This window comes from Amyelois transitella, chromosome 8 (genome assembly GCF_032362555.1).
Source record: "Amyelois transitella isolate CPQ chromosome 8, ilAmyTran1.1, whole genome shotgun sequence".
NCBI classification, from domain to species: Eukaryota; Metazoa; Arthropoda; class Insecta; order Lepidoptera; family Pyralidae; genus Amyelois; species Amyelois transitella.
In genome coordinates this window covers 9,524,965-9,533,413 of record NC_083511.1, presented here as the reverse complement: position 1 = coordinate 9,533,413, position 8,449 = coordinate 9,524,965, and positions in this window count along the sequence as shown.

Here is an 8,449-nt window from a genome sequence, read left to right as displayed (position 1 = left end):
GCTTTATTTTATCCCGAAATCACATCTCACAGGTGCAGCTATTTAAACATAACTTATATTTAAGTTTTAACAAATATGCAGTATCGATTTTTATACACATCATTGACCGAACAAATGCAGAACCATATTACCTACGTAGAATATTTAATTACTTCATATCAGGGACCGGTAATTCACCATCAGCATTTCAGGATTACTCCATCTCACATTTTACGCTTGACCCCTTTAATACTCTCTTGTTCATTACTGTGATTAAAACCTCTTATTAAACAGTTTACTAGGCGTGGGTGAAATAAATGGTAAATGTTAAAGAAATCCCAATTAATACATTTAATCTTTTACCATTAAAAGTCTCAATAATTCTTTGGTTCTTTTCACATCGTGCCTTGGCCGGGATTCGAACCCGGGACCTCCGATGTCATAGACAAGCGTAGGTACTATCGCTGCGCCACAGAGGCCGTCAATTGTACATGTTCTTCTAAATCCGATGACTGTTTCGTATTTTGTTACATTATTTTTTAAGTGCGCTAAAAAGTAAGTAACAATCTCTTGCGCTTCATCTACGTCAACTAGAATACGATAACTTATAAAATATTTTAAAGATAAAAAATGTACAATACAACGTTGAACATTATTTTTCCGTTAAAATGACATTACCTGCCCACAAACCCATTCATCAGATTGGACTTCGAATGATATCGGGAAAAAGATTGATTCATTAATTCGTAATATATGTATTTTGCATCTGTGTATTTTTGGTTAATTGATAAACATTGTGATATGATAATTGAGTTATTGATTGATTTAAAAATAATAAATTACTCACTACTAATGACGACTGTTGGTGGTAACCATATAATGGTTGTAACAATCTATATATAAATGTGGAGTAAAGGGAGAAAAAAAATAGGCTGGGCGCAGCCACGGGCCAAAGCAAGTAATTTATTTACAAAAAAAAACCATCTAAGTGTTTTTTATTGTGACAAAAATATAAAGATATTATTCTCACTCACAAAATTTTTAATTTTAAAATATTAGTAAGCCGGTATAATATTGCAACATTAACTCGGTAAACAAACCATAAAATTTGACGTGGTCTATTTAAAGTTAGCTGTAAATATAAAAAAAGCTTCATAAGAACCCATTTTGTCTAATAAATTATTTATAGAAAGCCCCGGATTTATGCAAGAATTTACGCACGTTTTTTACGACTTTACGTCCAAGGTAAATTTTAGATGAACGACAATTTTTTTGTAAAATTCATTAAAATCCAATGAGTTTATAAAAACACAAGTTTCAAAAATGTTCAAAGTAGCCTTATGTCACAAGCGTGATATACTTATTTAAGACAAGGTGTGGAGCAAGTTGTATGAGATAGAATAATAAAAAGGTGCGGCACGCCTGCGCCTGCTGTTTAAGAACTAGCAGAAGAATTATTTACTGTTATATTTACAAACTAATTTAAATAAACAAAAACAAATGCTGAATAATTGTTTAAGATTTCTTATAGAATACATAAAAAAGTCTTTACTTTTTTATTTTATTTATTTTTGCCCTCCTAAAATTTTAGATTCAGAACTGAAGACGCCGTAAACCGGGCGATGTGGAAAGAGGAAAGTCGGAAATCGGACCAAGCATAGTGGTGTATTTACAACTAAGTTTAATTTAATTTTACTTTATAACATAGTAGTAACTAACTAGTTCCATAGTGTTAAATTTCTTATTTTGATAATGTGTGTGCATACATATATATAAAAAAAAAACATATATAAAAAACAGATTGTCAAAGTTATAAAGCCTATATCGTCAGACCCTGTATTTTCAAATAAAATAAAAAAAAGGATGAAAAACACGCCAACCATTTCACCCCGTTCTATTTGTTTTCGCTCCTTTGAGAATCGAGGTAACGGAAAATATTTTTATTCAACGTCCATCACACAATTTTATACAGGAAGTGCCATTGGCCTTTTGGCTTGATATTTAGATGAATAATTTATAAAAAAAACGTTTAAAATTATAACAAAAATCTTGTGTTTAGTCAGGGGATGATTCGTGAATCTAAAAAATTAAAAATTAATTATACGCAAATTCCACGCAATTTCACATGATTGCGTGTGACAAATTATGTCTAATTAACTGTTAATCGAAACTCTATTCGCGTCAAAAAAATACAAAAACACAAATCTTTTCTCTTTTTAACATTAGTATGGATTAACAATTCGCAAACAATTCAGAACACCTAAAAATATCAAAACATACTTATAATTTCAATATATCGACACCATTAAAAATGTATACCATTTTAAAGCCATTTATACCAAATTCAAAACCGCAGAATTGTATTCGCAGCTAAAATCCGTAGATATTTATGCCTCAGTTGCATTTGATAAACGTCGAAACGTAATATAAGGCTAACTACAAACGCGCGATTACGTCCTTAAATTGTGAGCTTTTCACAATTTGGGGCGATTTTTTTTTCTTTTTTTTTTTTTTTTATAATAAATTTCATGGCAAATTTTAACGTCATACTACCACAGATTAATTGTCTAAAACATCATCAGATATTCAATGATTCTCATTATAGTGTATAACGATTAAAACCTGACTTACCCAATCCTGAGTCGTGGTCACAGGCGTCTCAATCCACACTCCGGACTCCTTTTCAGATATGTAAGGACTAGACTTCAGTAAGAAAGTGACTCATAAAAATAAAATATGGTTAGGAAGGTGCAAATTTAAAAAATCGAAAATAATTTTTAATTAATTAATCGCAACGTGCACACAGCCTTATACTATCTAAAGTGACCTGGTATTTGGTACTAAGTTGCATAATTTATCAGCTGCATTCAAAATTGCGTTTAATTTGAAAGCCAAAATTCATTTTACATTTCAATAATAGTGGAATCAATGCAGCGTTTGGTTCACTGAATGCTAGAGTTGAAACGTTTTGGATTGCGCGATACCTGATTCGATTACTGGTATTCGTTCAGATAATTGTGACTCGTAATGCTATATTGTTTATGAGGGTTAAATCAATTATGTCATCTGTGATAATTAAAAAGTTAATAATTAAGATGCGTGTAAAAAGTGTATCGTACCATATAGTATTGTATCCTGCTGTACATTAGAGTCCGCCTTTACGCCTCATTAAATCATTTTTAACGCCGACCGAAAAAGGGGTGTTATAAGTTTGACGTGTCTGTCTCTCTGTCTGTCTGTGTGTCTAATAGCTCACAAACGGATGAAGCAATTTCAATTTAGCTTGTTTTTGGATTGAAAGTGATTTTACGTACGAGTATTTTTAGACATCTTTGATCAACATCGGTTAAGCCGTTTAAAATTTATGCGCATTGAGAGAAAATGTTGATGATTTAATGGAGAGTGTTCTTAGCTTAACCCCTGGTGCAAAAAAGAGAAGTGTTATAAATAAAATTTGTTTATATTATATATTAAGTATTTAGTTTTTTCTATTTGTGCCGGGCACCACATGGCATTCGGTGCCCAATTAGTCAATTGAGTGATTTATTATTGCGATTTAAATTAAACAATTCAACATGAAATTTCATTAAAATCGAGCAATCAACTGACAAACCGGATTGTTTAAAAACTAATTAGACCTTTTCATAAACATTCAGCATTTCCAGAAGATTCCCTAGTGGAATTAATTCTGACCTCTCGATTTCTCAGTACCGGTCATCATAAACAACCGGCTCATCAGAGCTACGCTAAACCAATTAAAGATTCCTTAATTGACTTTATACTGAGCAAATTTGCCGACCTGTTGGGAATTCATCAATCTTATTATATAAATATCGTCTGATTGTGAATATTTAATTTCAGGGGAAAGATGATTGGAATAACTTAATACCATATATAGTATGTACATAAATTTTCAGATAAATCAATTATTTCATTTGTTATGACTGGACTACATAGGAGTCGATTTGTGTGATAAATATTAAGCATATGTTTAGGATTTTTTTTACATTCAAAAAGAGACATGGTTTGGTCATGTCGAGAGGATGAATGAAAGCAGGTTGACTAAGTAGATATACAAGGAGAGTGTAGAGGGAAAGGTCGGAGTGGGAAGGCTTAGACGAACGTATCTTGATCAAATTAAGGACGTCCTGGTAAAGGGTCAGGTCCAGAGTACCCGAAACCGCCGAGCTTGCATGAAGACAGTTATGAATGTGGATGAAGCGAAGGAAATATGCAGAGATCGTGGCAAGTGGAAAGATGTAGTCTCTGCCTACCCCTCCGGGAAAGAGGCGTGATTTTCCGTATGTATGTTTGTAAAAAAAGACAAATAAAAACGGAAACAATGACATAAAACGTATATAATTAAATTTAAACTGATGATATAAAACTCTGACTGAGAGTAAGACACGGTACAGTCAAAACTACTGGGCATAAAGAGTTGAGATATAGTAGCATGAATGTTTCTTAAAAAGTGTAAAGGATTTTTTTTGTCTTACGGAATTACGAAGTGAGTATACATACATACATACATACATATGGTCACGTCTATATCCCTTGCGGGGTAGACAGAGCCAACAGTCTTGAGAAGACTGAATGGCCACGTTCAGCTATTTGGCTTAATGATAGAATTGAGATTCAAATAGTGACAGGTTGCAAGCCCATCGCCTAAAAGAGGAATCCCAAGTTTATAAGCCCATCCCTTAGTATAGAGTAGAAGTGAGTATAATCTTAATAAATACATACACGTAAAGAATATGACAACTCCTTCTCTTTCCCATGGATGTCGTAGAAGGCGACTAATCTAGGCCTATCAGTCTTTTCAATGCTGTTGGCTCAGCCTACCCCGCAAGGGATATATATTTGACTATATGTATGTATGTATTCATAATTGTTGAAACAAGCTTATCTCCGGAACTTACTCACGGATTAAAAAACCTGAGCAACCTTTTGAGGTACGATTTATTTTGACACTTCCACATGTAAAACGTCGCAGGCAATAGCTAACTAATCTTACAATAAGCGGAAAAGGGTTAATTTTATTAATAAAAGAATTAATATGATTAAACAGACCGAGAAAACGATGAAAAACAAGTGGCGCTGAGTAGCAGGGAGATTGGCAGGAATAAACCATTGCGTTAAGCATCTCACTTATTATCCTCTCTTCTAGATGAAGAAAGGGCCGAGATTAGGATTCCCTCGTAACGGATAATGTCCGGAGCATGGAGGTGAATTGCAAGAATGAACAAAAAAACTGTTTGTTTCTTTTATAAAAATGTTTTATAGTTTACTTGCTTGGCTTAATAAAAAGATAAATAAAATACATTCCACGCAAAATCAGAATTTTTCCTTGTTATTTCACATCTTTAGTTTTATCGATATATAAACTTAAGTAAAATAATTAAAAATAGTGCAACAACAACAACAACAACAACAGTACACTATTTTTAATTATTACATGGGCTAACATGAAACGCGCGGCGACATTTTGATCTCGCGATAAACTATCGCCGTCCCGTTTTACGTCATAATAAAAAGCGAAACAGCGATAGTTTATCGTGCGACAAAAAAGTCGTCGCCATGCTAGACCCGCTGGAAAATTCTTTACCTCTCCTAAACAGATTCAGATGTCAGACGTGAGAAAACATAAGGTGGTTTTCTGTACATATTTAACAAGAAAACTTTTTTTTTTTTAATTTATATATTTATGTAGGTACATCAAGGAAAATAAGAATAAAACTTAAAATAAAGAGAAATTCAGTACAAAGGTACTACTTATTTCTAGAGATTTTTTTTTCCAGTCAATGACGACAATGTACACGACATTGTAAGTAGTAAGTAACTAATCTCCTCATTCCTCCTTCCTAACATCTTCACCTCTGTAGGTGAAGATAAAAAGTCCTGTGACTCTTGGGTATGTACGCCTTTCGACTAATGATCCCGGATTGGATAAGTCAGATTTTTATGGAGACCAACTTCCATCTGACCTCCGTAACCTATACAGGGTAATCTCACCCATATGGGACTATGGTGAAAGCTGCACTAGACGAACGTGCCTAATAGTGCCTATTACCTTAATTAACATACAAATCGTTTTAACTACTTGTAGGCAACCTTCTTTATGTACGCCATAGCAACGGTTGCCATGGTTTGTTTAGTTAGGAAAAAAATTACAGAGATTATTTTTATTGTCAAATATTTTCATTTTATTTCCACAATATAGTACTTTTAAACTCATTATTTCTCTTCTCTTTTCTCCTTATGTCTCCTGTAGTGAATAACGTCACATTGCGTCTATACTTCCTACACTACTCGTATTGTTAATTTTTTTAAGTCACCTTCATACACATAACTCTACGTCGGAACCCAGCTTTTGTACGTCGTCCGATTTACTTCGCAAATGGCCCGGAGAATCTGAACGTGTAAATAGACCTGGCAGTTTAAAGCTGTTTTCGACGTTTAGATTTATGTACACCTGACATCTAGATTTCGTTGTTAGAACTGTGTTAATAATTAATGTAAATGTATTCCTTAACTCTTGTGGTGTACGAAGAATATTCACTAGACTTAAAGGCTACATTTTGCTGGACAGCTTAGCAATAGAATTGAGATTCCCCATCGCCTAATATAAAAATCCCGTGTTTATAAGCCTTTTCCAAAACAATTGTCAAAAGTCACCGTGTGGTTTTCGGCACTTTAGGATGGAACCACTCTATATCTTTCCCATGGAAGTCGTAAAAGGTGATTAAGGGGATTCTTCTAAACTTGAGATTCCTCTTGTAGGCAATGGACTAGCAACCTGTCACTATTTGAATCTGAATTCCATCATAAAGCCGTACAGCTGAATGTGGCCTTTCAGTCTTTTCAAGTCTACCCCACAAGAGATAAAGACGTAACTATATTAATAATATTTAAACTTCAGTTATTAAAAATATATGAAATGCGTTGCGCAATTAACGAAACACATGTATAATTTATTGCTGCAAGACTACTACGAAGAAAAATAAAAAAATACTGTAAAGACTTAAACTTACTTCATTGTAAGTCTTCACATTGCCAGAATTGCCCAAAATAGGTATAAAGTAAAGCAGACAAAGCTTAATCCAAAGCCAGCTTTCTTAAATATGAATAGAAAAGATATAATAGAACTACTCTTTGAAGGGACGCCGTATGAGAAATCCTTTGTCGTCCCGAATATACCGCTTGGCAACAGAATTTTTAATACTCTTTTTTGCGTAGATATATTTAATACGTATTTATATATTTTTATTGTAACTAATTATTAATCTGTACAAGGGTAAGTTTTGTACATATATGTATACATAAAAACTCGCCTTTTCCACGGAGGGGTAGAAAGAAACTACATCTTTCAACTTGCCACGATATCTGCATACTTCTTTCGCTTCAGCCACATTCATAACTCTCATCATACAAGCTCGGTGGCTTTTTTTATTATTTGGTACATCGATAATATTAACAAAATTAGAGAGACGTTTTACTAGGTCGATACTGAAAACCAAAATATGATAAAAAAATATTTTTTTTTTTCAATCAAAAACCTACAATTGAATTAAAATGAAACTTGCTACCATTATACTTTACAATACTTAGCACAACACCGGGTACTTTTTATCTCAGAATACAGTGTAAGTACGACAGCTCGTATACTATATTTTACAATTAATATAATCAAAATCTTAACAAATCATGCAAAGTTTTTTTTCCATCCTACGCTGACCAAGAATCGAACCTGCCACTTATAACGGGACAAAGCTTTTTATAAACACTGCACCAAACAGGCCGCAATACATTATCGTAACAGGAAAGTCAAATACTTTCAACAACATTCGTTCCATATAAACAAGACAAAATGTCTCAAGTGTATTCATATCAACCATATAACGTTCTAATTTTTTCTTAAGTAATTCAAAGGAGAGCGCGCGAATTCGTCCCAAACGTTACATAAACAGCGATAATACGGACAACAATGTTTCAGAATTATTTTTATATTTTCTTGTCCCCTCTTCTTTTTAGGCGTATGGTAAAAGGGTCACCAATTCAATTTTTAAGTATAAAGATAGCAGCGTTATTTGATAAGGGAAAAGATTTCATGTCTTCTCCAGTCATCATAGCGTTGTTAGTAGGTAAGTGATACCGCATAAAAAAATATTTATAATAAATTTTTAAACAATTATCATATTTTAAATTTTTTTGCACCATTTAGTGCTAATGAAGTCTTTTGAGATGTTGAAAATACAATAAAGAATATGATATCTTTATACCCCTTAATATCGTTTACTAAAATTGAAATTCAGAGAGTGACTGATTGCTATTCCAAGACTTAAAAGAAAAGTCCCAAGTCAGTCATTTCCCCTGATAAACTTTTACAAACTGGTAAAGGAGAACACGGCAAACTTTGTCCTTTCTTCACTTCTACAAATAAAAATGTAAAATCCAGCAGGGTCTAAATTGA